This window comes from Mobula birostris, chromosome X (assembly GCF_030028105.1).
Source record: "Mobula birostris isolate sMobBir1 chromosome X, sMobBir1.hap1, whole genome shotgun sequence".
Taxonomy (NCBI): domain Eukaryota; kingdom Metazoa; phylum Chordata; class Chondrichthyes; order Myliobatiformes; family Myliobatidae; genus Mobula; species Mobula birostris.
The window spans coordinates 42,316,382-42,333,689 of NC_092402.1; positions in this window are offsets into that span (position 1 = coordinate 42,316,382).

Consider the following 17,308-nt stretch of genomic DNA (forward strand, 5'->3'; position numbering starts at 1 on the left):
TGCACGTCTTCCATGGCATTGCAACAGCCTCTTAGAGAAAGAATATAATCTTGAAGAGCTTTCATGTCTTCTGATTTGATACGTAGCTATGAAAGAGCCTTTTCCGTGTAGGCTGCAGCAATTTTGTGCTCATCACTGAAGTGTCTTTGTAGTAGAACTTGGGCCTTTAGATATCCTTGCTCTGGGCCAACTGGATGGCAACTTTTGACAAGCTCTCTAGGGTAACTTCCAGTGAACTGTTCAAGAAAATAGAGATGGTTACCATAATTATCCATCTTGCCTTTAATGCTATTCTTGAAAACCCTCATGAATGAATAATACTGCGACATGATCGCCATTGAAGATTTGAATCTCGCTTTTAGGCAGAGATGTTTTTGCAGTATCAAATGTTTCTTTACTTTCTATCTTGTCTTGACTTCAAAGTCACTGCTTCCAATGTGTTGTTTTCCAAGTGCACGAACAAGACAAAACAAAGGCAAATTCAATTCAGCTCTTCAACAATGGCCACAATTCAATTCTTCAGCTTTTTGACAGAACCAAGGGGTTGAACTCTTCAGACAAACTCCACTATAGAGCTTTTCAGTCCAACCCAGTTGGACATGGCAATGATGACCATTCAAAACCGTGTTTCAAACCCAAACACAACACGAGCCAACAAAAGTTACTGCTTGCCACAAGCTGCTCCAGGCTGTGGTGCTCCTCATTTCACAGACACGTCCGAATGCTGATGTTCGTTTGGTATAACTGTCAAAAACTTTTGCTGACAGAATGTAGTGACAAACCAAAACCAAAACAATTGCCGCTGCCTGTGATCCTGCCGATTTGTTATACTTGCATGAGGCAGCCCCAGCTCCAGCGATTGCTCCAAAAGTCAAATCCTTTATTTTGATCTTTTATTAGCCATCAACAAACATACAATCCAAGCAGCACACACAAAATGCTGGAGGATCTCAGCAGCCAGGCAGCATCTATGGAAAAGAGTACAGTCGACATTTTGGGCCAAGACCCTTCAGCGGACTGGAGAGAAAAAGATGAGGAGTCAGAGTTAGAAGGTGGGGGGGGGGGGGGCGGCGAGAAGCACAAGGTAGACGGGTGAAACTGGGAGGGGTAGGGGTAGGGGGGTAGGGTTGAAGTGAAGAGCTGGGAAGTTGATTGGTGAAAGAGATACAGGGCTGGAGAAGGGGGAGCCTGATAGGAGAGGACAGAAGGCCATGGAAGAAAGGGAAGGGGAGGAGCACCAGAGGGAGGTGATGGGCAGGCAAAGAGATAAGATGAGAGAGGGAAATGGGAATGGGGAATGGTGAAGGGGGGGGGGGGGGGCATTACCAGAAGTTGGAGAAATTGATATTCATGCTATCAGATTGGAGGCTATCCAGACAGAATATAAGGTATTGCTCCTTCTACCTGAGTGTGACCTCATCATGGCAGCAGATGAGGCCAGGAACTGACATGTCAGAATGGGAATGGGAAGTGGGATTAAAATGGGTGGCCACTGGGAGATCCCGCTTTTTCTGGCGGACAGAGCACAGGTGCTCAGCAAAGCGGTCTCCTAATCTGCGTCAGGTCTCATCGATATACAAGAGGCCACACCCGGAGCACCGGATACAGTAGATGACCCCAACAGACTCACAGGTGAAGTGTCGCCTCACCTGGAAGAACTGTTTGGGGCTCTGAATGGTAGTGAGGGAGGAGGTAAAGACGCAGGTGTAGCACTTGTTCCGCTTGCAAGGATAAGTGCCAGGAGGGAGATCAGTGGGGAGGGACGAATGGACAAGGGAGTCAAGTAGGGAGCAATCCTTGCGGAAAGCAGAAAGTGGGGGGAGGGAAAGATGTGCTTGGTGGTGGGATCCTGTTGGAGATGGCGGAGGTTACGGAGGATTATGTGCTGGACGCGGAGGCTGGTGAGGTGGTAGGTGAGGACAAGAGGAACCCTATTGCTGGGAGGGTAGAAGGAGGATTGGGAGAAGGCAGACGTGCGCGAAATGGAAGAGATGCAGTTGAGGGCAGCGTTGATGGTGGAGGAAGGGAAGCCCCTTTCTTTGAAGAAGGAGGATGCCTGGCCTGCTGAGTTCCTCCAGCATTTTGTGTGTGTTGCTTGGATTTCCAGCATCTGCAGATTTTCCCTTGCTTGTGATTAAACATAAAATCTATTTAGCATTATCTCAGCAGTCAGCAAAAGATATGACCTCTACCAGTCCCAAGCTACAAACTGTGACAAACAAAGCACAGATACATGACTTATTCCCTTCGCTTTTACCACGCCCCCATTCATGTGACCAGTTACCATAATAAACATGCAACACAGAACAGAATGCAGATAGAGAACAGATACATGATTCTTACCGACAGAATGGCCTCTTCTGTGTCATTACAATTTTATGGAAAGCTTCTGTTCTCTGGCAGCAATCCAAGTGAAGGTGGCTTGTTAACTAACAGCAGGCCTCAATCCTGCTTCCATGTTGGTACAGTGCAGTTTTGTTCAAGTGATTTCAAAATTACCATTGCGCGCTGTTTGACATCACTGTGCAGTGCCAACATCCTCCATCTTATCATAGACTTGGGGAATCGGGTTCAAATATCGAAGGTTTGCCACCAGTGCAAAAAATGCAACAAAACTTTCATAATTCGTACTTCAACTGGTCAAAATCTCAGCGGTTCACCGGCACACTTCTTTCCCTGAAACTGCGGCCTAAGTCCCCACACTCCTCTCATTCACTGGAGACCACAGTTCCCACTTTCTCTTTCAACTTACCTAGTTCACTGAAAATTTTGTTACAATACTGTGTGACATCTTAAAACAAAACAAATTAGAAGTGTGTTGGGATACTAATAGAATAGCATCCAATATCACACAAAGAGTGACAAGTGCCTGGAATGCACTGCTAGGGAAAGAGTGGAAGCGGATGCCATAGTGGCACTTACAGACATCCCACCCTGCAAAAACTCATTTCAGAGAGGTAGCACCCCGCCCCCCCCCCCCCGCAACCCCATATTGCCCCCCCACCCACCCGGTCGACCTCCAAGGGTGTGTGTAATACTTTGTTTAGTGATTTTGTCTAATCTGTAAACCAAGTTGGGTATATGCAGAAAATGTGACATTAAAATATGTACTTATATTATATTATATTATCATGTTTATTCTATTACAATTTCAAGCAAGTCTATAAGGAGTTTGGCCTCATCAAGTAGGACATCAATAGCGTAGCTCCTTAGCAGCTAGCCAGCTAGTTTAAATAATGTTAGCTATGCTAATGAACGAATGACACCTGTTAAAGCTCACCTCAGCATGTCTTTTACAGTCTTAACCCACTATGGGCAATAGAAAAGTCACTGTTGCAAACAGTGCAGTGAGCAACACTGTCACTATTTTGACCCCTATTAGGCAGGGGTACACTTTAGTGTAGTCTGGGGTGAAATGTGTTTTATATATTTTGTTTAAACACTCTGCCATGGCGGTGCAGGACACGAAACTGAACTGATGGAGAGACAGGGGTCGACTGTAAAGCCCGCCCACAGAGAAAACTGATAGGTCTACTTAGCACAAAGAGAAACCAATCAGGATGCTCACTCTCACTCCCGCTCCCGATCTCGTTCTCGCTCTCCCTCTCAAAAAAATCAATTTCCGGGATATTTGCGGGTGTCAGGGAGCTGCCATCAATATGCGGGAGACTCCCAGAACTTCCGGGAGAGGTGAGATGTCTGCATTTAAGAGGCATTAAGACAAGCACATGAACAAGCAGGAAATGGAGGGATATGGACCATGGGCAGCTTAAATTAGTATCATGGTCAACACACACATCATGGCTTAAGGGCCTGTTCCATATTGTTCTCTATTCAATGTATTTTTTAAATTTATTTGGTGATGCAGCACAGAACCCGGCTCAACATTCCTGCCGCGCCCAATTACACCCATGTGACCAACTAACCTACTAACCGGAAGGTTAACCTACTAACCAGAAGGAAACTCTTGCAGTCACAAGGAGAAGGTATAAAACTCCTTACGGACAGAGGTGGAATTGCACCTGGGTCGCTGGCGCTGTAATAGTGGGATAGCAACTGCTACACTACCAAATAGTCTGGAAAATTTAGCTACCCAGCATCACCAAAGTCATAGGCATGGAGGGTCATCAGAGTTTTACTGTAATTGGGGGTTCTTTAGAATAAAAAAAACATAGCACTTTAACATCAATGTTGCACTAATATATAAAATTTCTAGCCTGCTGCTTTTGTGTAAGACCAACAAATTTGTAGGAACATGGAAGAATGATGACATCATTGAGGCTGATTACTGCATTGTTTGTAATATTCCAGAATTCCTTTGAATAACTACTGATGGTTTCCTCCTCCTTTTGAAATATTATATTTTGGAGTGCTGGCAATCTGAAGGTTGACCCCAGGACGTTGCGTACTGTATTCCAGATATTAATCAATGACAACTTCAGAGAACACATTGGCAGCAGTCTATGAATAGAACATGGATGGTCAGAAAGCCTTGGCGTAAGGAAAAGGAAAACTTGGCCATGAAACACTTGGTTGAAAAGCTCCTGCCCATTACGCCGCTGGTATTTCGTCCTACATTTCTGGCGGTGTTCAGGGCTTCCTTCATCATGTCAGTAGCTTCCTCTCGGTTTTCATACTATCAGTCATGCTAGTTCCAGGTGGAGACTCAGGAATACCGGCACACTCAGCACAGCAGAGCTCTAAAGCAATTTTAATGTTTTTCTGTTCTTGCATTCATGGACGTCAGTCCAAATTTCTCTTTTCTTTTTACATGGGGCACTGTAAAGAGGCACAGCCACTTGATTATTTTTATTTTTTTCAGGTTAATCCATTAACACAAGTTACCTGCATGGTAGCATAATAGTTAGCACATTGATTTACAGTACAGGTGACCCGGGTTCAATTCCTGCCGCTGACTGTAAGGAGTTTGTATGTTCTCCACATGGATTGCGTGGGTTTCCTCTGGGTGTTCCGGTTTCCTCCCACAGTCGGTAGATTGATTGATCATTGTAAATTGTCCCGTGATTGCTGGGCAGTATTGCTCAACGGCCCAGAAGGCCTATTCTGCGTTGTATCTCTCTCACTCAATCAATCAATAAATAAATAGAAATATTTCTGACGTCAAATAATACAGAAATGAATAATATTAGAAAATAGAACAGTCACATGGTTCATCGTATTAGCAGGGCAAATCGCCGCAATGTTCACAGACACGAAGCATAGCAGCCGGGGGCAGGCTCACAGACCTTAGCATTGCGGAGAGAGGAGCCCCCAGTCTATCTGGGCCGATGTTTAAATTGTCCAAATGGCAGATCACACCTCGCATTAGGACCTGGGTTCCGCTGCAGCCGGTTGTTCCGGGACTAGAACATGCCACCCAGTGATTCACTTCAGGCCTAGATTTCTCTGTCGAAGAAGCTGTTCTCAACCTCTCCAAATCAGCTCGGCACTTTCAGCGATCCAACCTTGCCCGACTCTCGACACCCTGCCTTTCCAGTCTATCTGGGTCAGCGTTTAAATTGTCCAAACAGCAGATTGTGCCTCGAGTTAGGACCCAGGCGCTGCTACAGTGAGTCACTCCAGGCCTAGAACACACCGCCTAGTAATTTGCTTTGGGCCTAGAACATACTGTTAGAGTGAGTTTTTGGTAGATGATTTGTTTACACTTAAATGGCTTTGGCCACCAGACTTCTATTTGACAAAGTACTGTGGATTGAGTCCACAACAATGCACTTCCTAAAAAGGTGTGAATACCGGATGCTTCTGGCACCGTAGTTTGACCAAATGCTGTAGTTTCAAAGACAGTATTATCTATACTTTATAATATTAATTGTCCTCTATGTTAGCACGTAAAATGCCAAATAAATGTTTTGTGGATTTAACTTGCATTCCTAAAGGCTGTGGGTACCAACCCAGACATTTTGGTGTCGGAAGGAAAGGATGAACTTAGGAGATGTGATGCTTTGTATGTAGCTTCAAAAGGAAGCATTGTCTATGCATTGTCTATAACTTATTAAGTAGCGATTGCCTTTGTGTTTAGCATATAAATATTGAGCTCACATTGGGCTAGCAGACCTTTCTACCGAAAGCGTCTCCATCCGTAGATGCCTGCTGTACCTTGTTGTGTTGAATAAAGAAGCTGCTTTGTATCTACCAGTGACTCTGTCTCTCTGGTGATTTCAACCACACTACAACACATGCCACCCAGCAATCACCTTGGGTCTAGAACACGCCACCCAGTTATTCACCTCGGGCCTAGATTTCACTGCCGAGGAAGCTGTTCAATTTGGGTTGGCACTTAGAGCAATCCAACCTCACACCCGGCTTAATTGGACGGGCATCTGAATTCCTCTGCCTTGGGTTTTACATGCCAAATCCTTCACTCCAACCAGCACGGTTCCAACTCCAAGTGCCTCAATTTTGCAGCACCTCTCAAATTCACTTCGCCTTCGTTCACTGCTTCACTGTTTGCGATGAGAGTTTACCACAAATTACTTCAAAAAAGTATTATTAGTAATGTTTTTAATCGAATTTCTTTGCTTTTGAACTACCAGTAAGTTGCTGCATACCTTCGGTAGCGCCATCTTAAACCGGAAGTTTCAACCCTTGAGGCCTACGCTGAGCACAATATCTGCACATGGTCTGTCCATTCCCTGTACATTCATTTGTCTATCTAAAGCAGAAATATATTAAACATAAATCATTAGCACTGAGTAACACACACAAAATGCTGGAGGAACTCAGCAGCTCTGACAGCATCTATGGAAAGAAATGAAGAGTTGACATTTTGGTCTGAGACCTGTTACCTGAGGTGATGTCACCAACAGGACAAATGAGAACTACTTGCATGGCTCAATGAATAGTTACAAAGAGATAGTACCCAGCTCATCTATGGTTCTAGAAACATTCCTTTTATCATTACAATTAATGGCCTGCTGAAAGTTGATTCCAATTAAATACGTAATCAACTTTCCTTCTTGCTAGTTATTTGTGAATTTCAACACAAAAGTAACATATTACAAGGGACAGACAACTAAAATAAAATAGAAAATGCTGGAAATGCATGCCAATTATGATAGGTTATCAGCCTTCATTTCTTTCCCCATGGATGCTGCCTGACCTGCTGAATATTCCCAGAATGTTTTGCTTTGGGGCTATTGGAGAAGTTTATTATTCAACCATCAACATCAAAACTACTCACAATAAGCATAACAGGAGCAATGTATACATATTTTGTGTCCTATCGTAATTCACTGTAATCACAAACTTTGAACATCCTCCACCCTTCTCCAGTTTTTTAACAACACCCCCCCCCCAACATTCCTATTCCCTTCCTACCTCAACAGCTTTGTTTTCAAAATCAGGCATCACTGAATCGGTCTAATGATTTGATAACAAATTGTGGGAGGTTTTCTGTGCTAGATTTGTGCCATTATGAACTAGATTAAGACAGCTCAATGACATTTAGACTTGTCACACCTATTAAAGAGCAGATATTTTTATCCATTCGTTTTGGCCTGTTTCCCTACCATTTCCCCACATAAACATTTTTCTGTTACTCATCTGCACCCAAGCCAGAAAGGTCATCAACTGCACATTAAGATTAATTATTTCCAACCCTCCCCTGAAGAGATGATTTTGTGCTGTCATCAGCTTATTGAGGGGAGGATGCTGCAGCTCCAGCATTCCCCTATAATTGTATGACAAGCACTGTTACAGCTGATGAGCTGACAAATGCAGAAGTACTCAAGTCAGGAATAAACAGGCCAGAGGTCAGACCTATGCCACTAAATAAATGGTTGTAGGTGCAATGACTCACTAAAGTCTGTTAAAAATAAGGTGCAACCAGTAAACAAACGAGAAATGAAACAAAGAAGAATTTATATAATGGCTTTCATATCGCCATAAGGATGTTTGAAAGCACTTAACAGCCAATGAAGTCCTTGTAATGTGTAGCTGCTATTCTAACTTAAGAAATGTGAACGCCACTCATGCACAGAAAGCTCCCACAAGCAGCAATATAATGACTAGGAATGTCAAATTATGTATCTAAAGGCTAGGAAACCAGAGGAAACTTTCCATCTCTTGTTCAAAACAGTGTTCAGGGAACTCCTTGTAACCTCTCATCCAAAAGATAGTAGCTTCATTATTGCAACTCCATTAATGCAACACCTTTACCAATATTATGACTCAGGTAAAAGTGCAACTCATTGGAGATCGAGAGTAAGAAACAGATTTTAAAAAAGAGCGGAGAGATATGAAGATGTTTTGATATTAAAGGAATCATGGGTTTGGTGCAGGAAAGTGGCACTGATGTAAAAGATCAGTCATGATCTTATTTAATGATGGAGCAAGGGCTGAAGTTGTATGGCCTACTTCTCCTTTGGTATTTTTTCTTATGGTACAGTAAAATAGGGAATTGCAAAATGCATTAAAGATACAGAATCATAGTAGTTACACTATTGTGCAAGTATCCAAAAATCTGACCTATTAATCTAGATATTAGAATTTTTACAAGTGGCAGGGTGGAGATACATCTCTACCAAAGGAAGTATAAGGCACTCTTTTCCTCCGCTAGCCTGCAGGTCACCTTGGGCAAGGTGTAGCATCTGCTTAGCCCCAAGATCAGGGTCATGTGAAGCCATGGAAGTAGGTGGTGGATGGTCGTATGTGCCAGGCAATCTCTGAAGAGTACTGATAATGGATGGTGTCACCCATCTTGTAAAGACACTGCCTAGAAGAAGGCAATGGCAAACTACTTCTGTAGAATTCCCAAGAACAATCATGGTCATAGACCATGATCGCCTATGTCACAGGACATGGTACATCATGATGATGATGACTGGAATTTAAATTATATCAATATAGATGAGAAATTGTTGCTCAAATAATTAAGTAAAGGCTAAACTTAAGAAAACAACACCTGGAGAAGTATGCGCTGTCCGTAGGCAATTGGGTCTAGCATGGAGAATGCTGTGGTTGTCATGGAAAAATTGAGCCAAAGGACCTGGTTCTGTGTTCTATGACTTAGGACTCTATGAGATTGATTGTTGTTTAAAAAAACACAAATATTCATCTGGGGAAGAAAATCTTTGAAGAATGGTCGGTAATGTGACTGACCATCTTGAGACATAGCCCAATGGAATGTTTTTTTTAATTCAGTTTTCAGGATTGGACAGTTCTGACTTCTCTCAAGATGAGAAACTTAATACGCATTTCATGATCATTTAAGGGTTGAGTCTGATGTTACATCTGAAAAGCACCTGTATTCATGAGATTTGGCGTAACATAAAACAACTACAGACGCTGGAATCTGAAAGAAATAAAAACAGGAAATTCTAAAAGGAAAAGTTAAAGAACAGAGTTAATGTTTCTGGGCAGTGGTTTGCTGACTTATCTCCAATGTCTTTATTTTTGACATAATTTTTTTTCATAATTCAAGATTATTGTTTCATCAGTATGTGCTGGTTATTCCATTTTTTGTCCCGATGTTACTGATAATGCTTACGGAAATCTAACCCTTTAGATTAAAACAAAGGTTAGTTATCTCAAGATGGCGCTGGTGAGACACAGCGATGGTTTTAACAATTCAACTAAATATACTTTTTCTGGACTACGATCACTGCAATCCACAGCCTGTAATTTCCCTCTGGGAGCTGTGTTTTTGAACTGTCTGTACGACCTGGCATTTTTGCGGTATTCTGAAGGATTTGGCAAGCTGGACTCTTGAGAATACAGACATGGCCGCAGCGGACATTCCCAGCATAGACTTGTGTCCGGATTCAAACTTTGGACTGGATTGAAGTGGTGGGACCTGGGTCCAATAGTAAAAAATTAACTGACATTTAACTGATTTAAGCACCAAGCCAGATTTAAAAGATTAAGGCCAAAGGCGAAGGACGTCATGTTTTGTGCATTATTTGTTTACATTTTTATTGTTTGTGTAACCCTCAGGTTCAGCTGGCGGCTTTAGTCTAGGGAAGACAGTCTCCGGCCCCACCAAACTTGTGAAATCTCGTTTGTGTGGATGCTCTGCAATGTGTTTCCCTGTTACAATCAGTACCACAAAGTATCAGACAGTACGCCATATGCAATTAAACGATTGAGCTTTATAACCATATAACCATATAGCAATTACAGCATGGAAGTAGGCCATCTCGGCCCTTCTAGTCCGTACTGAGCTCTTACTCTCACCTATTCCCACCGACCTGCACTCAGCCCATAATCCTCCATTCCTTTCCTGTCCATTTATCTATCCAATTTAACTTTAAATGACAACATCGAACCTGCCTCAACCACTTCTGCTGGAAGCCCATTCCACACAGCCACCACTCTCTGAGTAAAGAAGTTCCCCCTCATGTTACCCCTAAACTTTTGCCCTTTAACTCTCAACTCATGTCCTCTTGTTTGAATCTCCCCCACTCTCAATGGAAAAAGCCTATCCACGTCAACTCTATCACTCCCCCTCATATTTTTAAATACCTCTATCAAATCCCGTCTCAACCTTTTACACTCCAAAGAATAAAGACCCAACTTGTTCAACCTTTCTCTGTAACTTAGGAGATGAAACCCAGGCAACACTTTAGTAAATCTCCTCTGTACTCTCTCAATTTTATTGACATCTTTCCTATAATTCGGTGACCAGAACTGTACACAATACTCCAAATTTGGCCTCACCAATGCCTTATACAATTTCAACATTACATCCCAACTCCTATACTCAATGCTCTGATTTATAAAGGCCAGCATACTAAAAGCTTTCTTCACCACCCTATCCACATGAGATTCCACCTTCAGGGAACTATGCACCATTATTCCTAGATCCCTCTGTTCTACTGCATTCCTCAATGCCCTACCATTTACCATGTATGTCCTATTTTGATTAGTCCTACCAAAATGTAGCACCTCACATTTATCAGCATTAAACTCCATCTGCCATCTTTCAGCCCACTCTTCTAACTGGCTTAAATTTCTCTGCAAACTTTGAAAACCTACTTCATTATCCATAACACCACCTAACTTAGTATCATCTGCATACTTACTAATCCAATTTACCACCCCATCATCGATCATTAATATATATGACAAACAACATTGGACCCAGTACAGATCCCTGTGGCACACCACTAGTCACCGGCCTCCAATCTGACGAACAGTTATCCACCACTACTCTCTGGCACCTCCCATCCAGCCACTGCTGAATCCATTTTACTACTTCAATATTAATGCCTAACAATTGAACCTTCCTAACTAACCTTCTGTGTGGAACCTTGTCAAAGGCCTTACTGAAGTCCATATAGACAACATCCACCGCTTTACCCTCGCCAACTTTCTTAGTAACCTCATCAAAAAATTCAATAAGATTTGTCAAACATGACCTTCCACGCACAAATCCATGTTGACTGTTCCTAATCAGACCCTGTCTATCCAGATAATACCATCTCTAAGAATACTTTCCATCAATTTACCCACCACTGACATCAAACTCACAGGCCGATAATTGCTAGGTTTACTCTTAGAACCCTTTTTAAACAATGGAACAACATGAGCAATACACCAATCCTCCAGCACCATCCCCATTTCTAATGACATTTGAAATATTTCTGTCAGAGCCCCTGCTATTTCTACACTAACTTCCCTCAAGGTCCTGGGGAATATCTTGTCCGGATTCAGAGACTTATCCACTTTTATATTCCTTAAAAGTGCCAGTACTTCCTCTTCTTTAATTATCATACTTTCCATAACTACCCTTCTTGTTTCCTTTACCTTACACAATTCAATATCCTTCTCCTTAGTGAATACCGAAGAAAAGAAATTGTTCAAAATCTCCCCCATCTCTTTTGGCTCCGCACACAGTCGTCCACTCTGATTCTCTAAGGGACCAATTTTATCCCTCACTATCCTTTTGCTATTAATATAACTGTAGAAACCCTTTGGATTTATTTTCACCTTACTTGCCAAAGCAGCCTCGTATCTTCTTTTAGCTTTTCTAATTTCTTTCTTAAGATTCTTTTTACATTCTTTATATTCCTCGAGCACCTCGTTTACTCCAAGCTGCCTGTACTTATTGTAGATCCCTCTCTTTTTCCGAACCAAGTTTCCAATATCCCTTGAAAACCATGGCTCTCTCAAACCTTTAACCTTTCCTTTCAACCTAACAGGAACATAAAGATTCTGTACCCTCAAAATTTCACCTTTAAATGGCCTCCATTTCTCTATTACATTCTTCCCATAAAACAAATTGTCCCAATCCACTCCTTCTAAAACCTTTTGCATCTCCTCAAAGTTAGCCTTTCTCCAATTAAAATTCTCAACCCTGGGCCCAGACCTATTCTTCTCCATAATTATATTGAAACTAATGGTATTGTGATCACTGGACCCGAAGTGCTCCCCAACACATACCTCTGTCACCTGACCTATCTCATTCCCCAACAGTCCCCAACAGGAGATCCAACACTGCCCCTTCTCTAGTTGGTACCTCTATGTATTGCTGCAAAAAACTATCCTGCACACATTTTACAAACTCCAAACCATCCAGCCCTTTTACAGTATGGGCTTCCCAGTCTATGTGTGGAAAATTAAAATCTCCCACAATCACAACCTTGTGCTTACTACAAATATCTGCTATCTCCTTACAAATTTGCTCCTCCAAGTCTTGCTCCCCATTTGGTGGTCTATAATACACCCCTATAAGCGTCACTACACCTTTCCCATTCCTCAATTCCACCCAAATAGCCTCCCTAGACAAGTCCACTAATCTATCCTGCCAGAGGACCGCTGTTATATTTTCTCTGACAAGCAATGCAACCACCTCCCCCTCTTGCCCCTCCTATTCTATCACACCTGAAGCAACGAAATCCAGGAATATTTAGTTGCCAATCACACCCTTCCTGAAACCATGTTTCACTAATAGCTACAACATCATATTTCCAGGTATCAATCCATGCTCTAAGCTCATCCACCTTTCTTACAATGCTCCTAGCATTAAAATAGATGCATCTAAGAAACTCTCCACCTCCCTGTTTATCCTTAATGGAGCAAACAACCTTGTTATCTTTTTCTTCCTTGTCCCCTACATCTTCGGTCTGAGCGCTCCCCTTCTCTGTCACCTGCCTATCCTCCCTCACACACTGTCTACTAGCTTTCTCAATTTGTGAACTAACCTCCTCTCTCCTAGTCTCTTCAATTTGATTCCCACCCCCCAACCATTCTAGTTTAAAGTCTCCTCAGTAGCCTTCGCAAATCTCCCCGCCAGGATATTGGTCCCCCTAGGATTCAAGTGCAACCCGTCCTTTTTGTACAGGTCACACCTGCGCCAACAGAAGTCCCAATGATCCAAAAACTTGAATCCCTGCTCCCTGTTCCAATCCCTCAGCCATGCATTTATCCTCCACCTCATTCCATTCCTACTCTCACTGTCACGTGGCACAGGCAGAAATCCCGAGATTATTACCTTTGCGGTCCTTCTTCTCAACTCCCTTCCTAACTCCCTATATTCTCCTTTCAGGACCTCTTCCCTTTTCCTACCTATGTCATTGGTACCTATATGTACCACGACCTCTGGCTCCTCTCCCTCCCACTTCAGGATATCTTGGAAACAATCAGAAACATCCCAGACCCTGGCACCAGGGAGGGATACTACCATCCGGGTCTCCTGACTGTGTCCACAGGATCGTCTATCTGACCCCTTAACTATCGAGTCCCCTATTACTACTACCCTCCTCTTCCTTTCCCTACCTTTCTGAGCTACAGGGCCGGACTCTGTGCCGGAGGCACAGCCACTGTTGCTTCCCCCAGGTAAGATGTCCCCACCAACAGTACTCAAACAGGAGTACTTATTGTCAAGAGGCATAGCCACTGGAGTACTCTCTATTACCTGACCCTTCCCCTTCCCCCTCCTAACCATAACCCACTTGTCTGCCTCCCGTGGCCCCGGTGTGACCACCTGCTTGTAACTCCTCTCTATCAACTCCTCACTCTCCCTGACCAGACGAACGTCATGGAGCTGCAGCTCCAGTTCCCTAAAGCGGTCCCTTAGGAGCTGGATCTCGGCGCACCTGGCGCAGATGTGGACGTCCGGGAGGCTGGGAGACTCCAGGGCCTCCCACATCCGGCACCGAGAACAACAAGCTGCCCTCACACTCATATTTCCCCCTCTCCTCAAATACCAGGAAAAAATGAAAACCAAACCTTCTTCACCTCGCCCTTTGAGCCAAAGCCCTTAGGCCTTCACTCTGCTCCCGGCTCACTCTGCAGCCCGCAAATGATGCTGCCTGCTGTATAAGGATGTGTTCCTTTTAAATCTTCCACGCTTCACTGCCCGACATCACACGCCTGCGCAGTCCCGCCTCTCTGAACTCCGATGGAAAAAAATGAAAAATTCAAGATGACTTTATAATTCTTAATTTGACTATAGGGTTAGTAAAGAGAACAAAAAGAAATGGGCCCACTTTAACGAAACAGTCTAATGTGCACGTTGGAGCTCACGGTTTTCCCGTCCGTTAGTTCCCCATCAATTTCCCCCCGGGCATCGTCGACTCCCAACCCCATTCCACATCCACTCAGTCCTGCAGTCTACGGCCTCTCCATTCCAGCATCTTCTCTCTCCATCTTCCACCGAACAAAAGACTGCGAATACCTTACTCTCAGGCACGCAGGAAAGAAAAGCACTCCCCTCAGTGGATGGCGCCCAGTCCAAAGCCCTTGTCATCTCCAGTCATAACCCAAACACTGCTGCTACAGAGAAACCATTATATTAGCAGCGAAACCTTTCCCAGGGCATTACACTTGCATGACTTGCTCTTTCTTTTTCACATATGGGATGTCTGACTGTCTTTGTAGTGGGGGGTTTTGCATGAATTCTATTGTATTTCTTTGTTTTGTGGCTGCCAACAGGAAAATGAATCTCAAGGTTGTATATGGTATATATACTTTGATAATGAATGTACTTTGAACTTTAAACACTAAATGCTACATGCTTTTAATATAACAAGGGTTGTTTTCATCTTATCATTTTTTCCCTATTAACAAACAAAATAATCTTGAATTTTTCTAAAATTTAAACAGAAAATCCTTGAAGTACTCAGCTTTTGATTCATACAAACGTCCATACCGATATATGAGTTAGTAGTAGTAGTAGCAGCATGATTCTTAGCCCTCAATCTTGCTCTGCTACTTAAAATCACAGCTGATCTTATTGTCCTTCAGATTCCCAGTAAACCTCCACTACATAGTTTATCAAATACCTACCTACCTCTCTCTTAAAAATATACAAAACTCTGTCCTCTGTAGAAGAGGCTTCTAAAGACTCTACTTGAATAGTGAATCATGATCTAATGACACACAGATCCCTCTGTTTCTCAAAGCTCTGTAATCTCTCACCATTTAGCTAACACTACTTCAGTCTGCCTGCCAAAGTGAGCAATTTCCTACATTGTGCTCCATTTGTCAGTGCTTTTCCCCACTCATTTAACATCCCTTTGTAGCCTCCTTATGTCCTCATTACAAATTGCGTTCCAACCTATTTTGTACCATTAGCAGATTTAGCATCCGCTCTTTCATTGCTTCATCCAAGTCAGTTAGATGAATTAAGGTCTAAACATTAATCCCCATGCCACATCTCTCATTAAATCTTGCCCAACCAGAAAAAGACCATTAATACCTTCTGTGTTTCTTGTTAGGCCCTGTCAACGTTACCTCTTGTGCCATGAAATTTATTTTCCAAAGTAAATTATTTATTTGCTTTGCGATACAGTGCTGCATAGGCCCTTTGAGCCGTGCTGCCCCAGCCACCCCACAACCCCAATTAACCCTAACCTAATCACAGGACAATTTGCAATGAGCAATTAACCTACTCCATACATCTTTGGACTGTGGGAGGAAACTGGAGCACCCGAGGAAAACCCTGTATTCCATGGGGAGGATGTACAAACTCCTTACTGAATAGTGCCAGAATTGAACTCTGAGCTCGAAATGCCCCGAGCAGTAATAGCATTGCGCTAACTGCTAAGCTACCATAGTGCCCGTTAAAGCATCTTAATGCTTGTACCTTCTGAAGATGTGAGAGGTTTTGAAAATCTAAGTACAGTGCATTCACTGTTTCCCCTTTATCCCCAGTATGGCATTTAAGACCATAAGATATAGGAGCAGAATCAGGTTATTTGCCACATCAAGACTACTCCACCATTCAATCATGGCTGATTCATTATCCCTCTATTCCCATTCTCCTGCCTTCTCCCTGGAACCTTTGATACCCTGACTAATCAAGAATCTATCAACCTCTGCTTTAAATACACCCAATGACTTGGCCTCCACAGCTGCCTGTGACAATGAATTCCACAGATTCGCTACCCTCTGGCTAAAGAAATTCCTTCTCATCTCTGTTCTAAAGGGATGTCCTTGTATTTGAAGGCTGTGCCCTCTGGTCCTAGACTCACACCCCAATGGAGAAAGCGTTTGCATGTCCACCCTACCTAGGTCTTTCAATATTCAATAGGGTTTCAATGAAATCTTCCCTCAAAGCCATTAAGCATTCCTCATATATTATTACATTTCTACTTGGATGAGTCAGATTATAACCATAAGAGCATTATCAATAAACTATGATAATGCTGGAGTTTAAATAAGCACCATGGCAGCGTAGCGGTTAGTGTGACTGCTGTTACAGTTCGGGATGTCAGAGTTCAATTCAAATGTTGCCTGTAAGGAGTTTATACGTCTGTCCCATGACTGCGTGGGTTTCCTCTGGGTGCTTTGGTTTCCTCCCATAGTACAAAGATGTACCAGTTAGTAGGTTAATTGGTCATGGTAAATTGTGCTGTGATTAGGCTCGGGTTAAATAGGAGGGTTGCAGGGTAGCGGAGCTCACTGGCCCAGAAGGGCCTGTTAAGCGAGGTGAGGTGAATTTTTAACCACGGTTACTGATTTTGAATTTTTGCAAAATCATTGACTATGCTTCCTTCCATTGCTTCTGGAAATTTATCAAATAAAACAAGTGCACTTTTTTTCAACTACATTCAAACAAAAGCCCTGTTTTATATCCATTTGTTTATACCTCCAGTTTAACAAAATGATAGCCACCGAGAAACTGCAATCTCACAGCATATCATCATATCAAATATTAAGAGAGCGGGCACAGAGGCTGCAACTTAATCCGCGAGCTCAACTACTTGAAATTTGTTTTCATCGTTTTTCCAAACTTTGGTAACATTTGGCCTTGCATTTTACTTGTGATCTGAAGATGGGAGTGCAGTCATTATTTCTCCATCTGAGACTTTCAGATTTACATCCTTTCCAGCTGGAGCTATTA